Consider the following 5202-nt stretch of genomic DNA (forward strand, 5'->3'; position numbering starts at 1 on the left):
CACTTTTCATTTAGATAACGAACGATTGTTTCTTAAAGGTAACACAGTTGATAAATAATGCAAGACATACATCAGGTGTGGGTTATGTTTACTGGGGAGTGAGGTAAGTGAGATGATGTGAGCTTCTCTTATAACTGTCCACGACTAAGAACACTACTACTATACCCAGGTGCGTCACTTCATGTTATGAGTTGGGGGGGTGACGGGTAAATTTGCCCTGAAAAAATAATTTTTGCCCTGCAAATCACGAAAAAGAAAATGCTCACTAGCTCTTTATAAGTAGCCTGTTATAAATGTTATAAATCAAGTATGTTATAAATCAAGTATAATCAACAATTAGTTTCATATAGTTATTTATATATCTTGAATACTTATCGGCTATTGAGGTAGATTCCGTAAGAGAAAATTTGCCCTGCAGAACTAGATTTTGCCCTGCAAAAAGAGGCTTTTTTAAGAGTCGGGGGTGAACCCCCCCATACCCCCCCTTAAGTGACGCCCCTGACTATACCCCCCTGCTATCAACTCAGTCCAGTCCCAATCATCCACCCAAGACTTTACTGACCTCCAGAAAACATTTCTCCTTTCCCAACATTCTTCTCTTTATCTCTTCCACCTCCACAGCTTTCTTCATCTACTACCCCTTCCGCTCTTATTACTACTCTACAGCCTTGTTGTCCACTTCTCTCAACACTGCTCCCTCTTCAATATGTCCCCATCCTTGTACTGCCCCAATTCTACAAACATTTTGAATATTCTGTTTAACCCAGCCAAATGGGATCGATTTTTCATGATCCCCTCTACAGACCCTTACTCTGACAACTCTTCTTCCAGCAGTGACTAAAAAAAACAAAAAAAACTATCATTATTAACCCTAACTGATTTCATTGGCAAACCCATTCCTGCCCAGCCTCATCCCTTCCTCAGTATTTATACCGAAACGTCTCCATCTCCCCGACAAACTGCCCCGTCTACAAGAATTGGTCAGATTGTGGAGACTTCTTTGCCTCGTGGACTATGATGCAGTATCAGTACATTGCTATATCATTCCCCTAGAGCCTGCCGTAAGTCCTCCATCAATAGGTTAACTCCCATGGACATTCCCTACCCCCTAATATATACATTGGCGAAGAGTCCCTCCTTGTCTGACCATCAACTCTCACTCTGGCAGTGCCAGAATTGTTGGAGTCTAGGCCACCCTGCCAGTAAGTGCCGCTCCACAGCCCGATGCCCATAATGTGCCCAACCAGGTCATGATAGATCAGACCCCTTTGCACAATCATGCACATGTGCCAGTTGTACTGCCCCCCATAATGAATCGTATACAATTTTTTTTCTTTTTTTTTTTTTTTACTCCCTATTCCAATGTTGCTCTTCACTCTGCCCCTCCCCCTTCTTAACAGGATGTTTCTTCTTCCCACCTCGTATCTATTCCTCCATCTCAAGTTTCCGCTTTTAACACCATCCTCTCCCAATCAAATTCTTTTGCAGTTCTAAATAGAGACACCCCAATCTCTACCACTGCTCCAATACCTGCCCTCTACCTCCTCGCTATACCCGTAGCAGACATTCTAAATGTTCAACCTCATCTTTTCCTGTCATACCCCCTCCTTCACCTACCTCTTCCTTTACCCCTCAGATGCCTATCTCTTCTCCCCTACATGAGAAAACCTTTGTTTCTCAGACCTCCCCGACTAATTCCACTTCAGATACTTTCGAAGGCATTCAGATCTGCCTAACATGACCCAAGATCACATGGTCTTGACCTCATCTATTGTCCAATCTCTCTGTCCCCATTCCCTCTACACCCAAAGTAACTACTGACATCCATCCTCCTATTCCTGTTACCATTCCTCCCACTCCCTCCTCCTCCCCTGTTATCCTTTCCCCTTCTCTCTGGATACGCATGTGAATCTTTGTTAGAACAGCCTAACACCAGGATTCTTACCCTCCTGATATTTCTGAAACCGTGATTGCCCTTAAACCCCCACCTCCTTCCGCCAATCCCTACCTTATCCAACAGACATCCTTGCAGAATCCCACACTACTTCCTTTGGCAACAAGGTGCTCTTCTCCTTTGTAGAAGTAAGTTTTTGTAATTGCCAGGTCAAAAGAGATTGCCAGATCTGGTATTCATTTACCATCATTTACATTTCCAAACCCATGCCTTACTGTATCCTCAAAATTCTCTTGTTCTCTTCTCTTCCATGACTATTCAGAGATGCCCCTAACACCACTCTTTCTTCCAGATTTCAGTTCTAGTTTCCCTCATATATGTATATATGTATCTGTATGTGTGTATATATATGTATCTGTATGTGTGTGTATGTATATATATATATATATATATATATATATATATATATATATCTGTATGTGTGTATATATATGTATGGATATATGTTTGTCTATATATCTATGTGCATGTACATATTTACTCAGGTGTGTATGTTTGTATATACTAATGTATATGTTTATATGCATGTATTTACATAAGAGTAAAGCCGACAGACAGAAAGGGGAGGAGAGAGAGAAAAAGAGAGATAGATAATGAGAGAGAGAGAGGCGAGAGGGAAGAGAGAGATAACGAGGGAGAGAGAGAGAGAGAGAGAGAGAGAGAGAGAGAGAGAGAGAGAGAGAGAGAGAGAGAGAGAGAGAGAGAGAGAGAGAGAGAGAGAGAGAGAGAGAGAAAGAGAGAGAGAGAGAAAGAGAAAGAGAGAGAGAGAGAGAGAGAGAGAGAGAGAGAGAGAGAGAGAGAGAGAGAGAGAGAGAGAGAGAGAGAGAGAGAGAGAGAGGAAAGTAATATAAAGCAGAGACAAGGAAGAAAGAAATAATGAAGAAGAAAGAGAATAGAAAATAGGTATTCAGGAAAGACAGAAGCAAACAGCGAAACAAACAAACAATCCCTCCCCACAAACTTGACTATATAAAGAAAAAAAAAATCCACAGAAGAAAACATTACAGCCTCCCTCCCAAGGCATCCCTGAAGAAAAATACAATAGCTATGACTTTGTTCCAGATCTTACACTGAACAACATGCGACATTTCAGCCCAGTGATTCGCCTTTGCAAAGAAGAAGAGAAGACAAAAAGGAGACAAGACAAGAGAAAGTTGTTAAGGTGTTTGTGTGCGTTTCTCTCTTTCTTTCTCTCTCTCTCTCTCTTTCTCTTTCTTTGTCTTAGTCCTTCATTTAACGTTCCTTTCTATGGGTGTAACACTACTTTGACATAAGTAGTGCAGCCTCCAATGTATAAAAAATGGTTGCAATGTAATGGTTAGCAGTGTCTCTGAGCTTGTAGCAGCACCAGCACTAGTATAGTATAAGGCCCATAGTCAGTAAATATTTCTTGCAGCAAAATGCATATTCAGGGGATTAGTTGGGCAGCCCACTCAATAACGTACCTGTAAATGTCTAATATGTCTTATTGGGAGTATTGCAAATCTACTTAATAATATGTCTGGATTTGGTCAACTTATATTACCAATTATACCCTCCTTCTTTTAGAACTGATTGCAGCTGGTACTTCCTCTATCTAGGCTAGTCTAGTAGGGCAAGGGTCCAATTTGGGGGTCTGGTAGGACTCACCCCCACATTAATATGTCTGGAGTTGGCTAATTTCTTTTCTCGAGGATGCCTTCATCATGTATATGTGACTGCAGCTGTTACCTCCAATATCTAGGTAGGGCAAGGGTCCAATTTGGGGGCTCTGGTAGTTCATTTGGCATTATTTTTGACTGGTACCTCATTCATCTATACTATCCTAATTATGAGGCCCTCTTCTCCCCCAAAAATATGTGTCATATGTAGTGCTGATGGAGATTTGATAAGTAGGCATTTGATGTGATTTCAAGTGGCACCTCAGCCATATATGTCATACCCATATTTTTACCTTTACCCCCCACCTGAGCATCCCAGGCCAGACTTGTATTTCCAAACTCCTCAGGGGACCCGCACAATAATACTATGCATAGGTTTTGGTACCTAATTTGTCTAACCTAATGTCTCTGGGAAGCTGGTCTAATTGTATGTAGTGAAAGGAGTAAATAGGGATAAGGACAAAGGGTGATTAGATCAAATAGAAGGTATTTATGAGTAGGATATGTGGGACTTAAGGAGGAACAATGCATGAGGAACATAGAGTTGGGTTGGAGTGGGACACAAGGTATAAATGTACGAGGTGGGTATGACCTATTTGTAAAACAGGCAAGAGCAGTTTCCCAGCATACGTTCTGGTGGGATGGGGCTGACCAAGGAGAGATGGAAAGTTTTATGGTTTGCAGTTTAATGGTGGTCAGACTTGACCATGATTACCAATGATTATAGAGGAAAGTTCTGAAGTGGGGGTAGTAGTCAGTGGCTGGTATGCCTGAAAAGAGGGATTGGTGGGTTGTGGACAAAGCGACAGATTGTGCCAAAGATATCTGCTTGTTCACTGTCGTGTATACAGATAGAACTGGTCTTGTATCTTACAGACTCTAAGGTTGGTAAGGTGTATGGATTGTATGAGTGATGTTAAGTTACATGAGGCAGTAAAGATGGTGAAGGATGAGGAAGATATGGAAGGCATGCAATGTTAACTGAAGAGGATAGCATACAGTTCTGTTGTAAGGACACTCAATTCAAGAGGAAGGGGAAAGTTGTGAGGAGGAAAGACTACAGTGAAACTAGTGCTCAAGATGAATTTGGCGCCATCTGTAAAGACATGGGTACTGGAGTGATTAGAGATATATGCAAGCAAATGTGTGAGGAGGACAGAAGGTAAGATGTTTGATTTTGGTGGATCAGGGAAAATAGAAGAGTAATTTGAGGAGGAAGGTATTAGCCAGAGAGGAAAAGATTGGGTAGAAAGAGGAAAGGATCAGAGATGAGGAAGGGGTGAATGAGAAAACATAGCATTCATACGAACACTTGTTTGTGTTGGGTAGGTATATGAGAGGAGGAGAAGGTATGCAGGGAATGAGGGACAGTTAGCTTGGAAAAAGAAAATTGGTGAAAGCGAGTACAGTTTCTTAGAGACAAAAGAGCACAAGCAAGAGAAAAGGATGGTAGGCCTGATTCAGTATAGGTTATCAAAGACAATGGTGTATTGTGTCAAAGTGAGTGAGAAGGGAGGCAGGGGCAGAATATACAATAGCTATAATCAAGGGTGGAGAGGATTAGGGTAATTTGGATTTTTTTTTGCAATCTGAACCCCAGAATATATG

Source organism: Penaeus chinensis, chromosome 42 (assembly GCF_019202785.1).
Source record: "Penaeus chinensis breed Huanghai No. 1 chromosome 42, ASM1920278v2, whole genome shotgun sequence".
Taxonomy (NCBI): domain Eukaryota; kingdom Metazoa; phylum Arthropoda; class Malacostraca; order Decapoda; family Penaeidae; genus Penaeus; species Penaeus chinensis.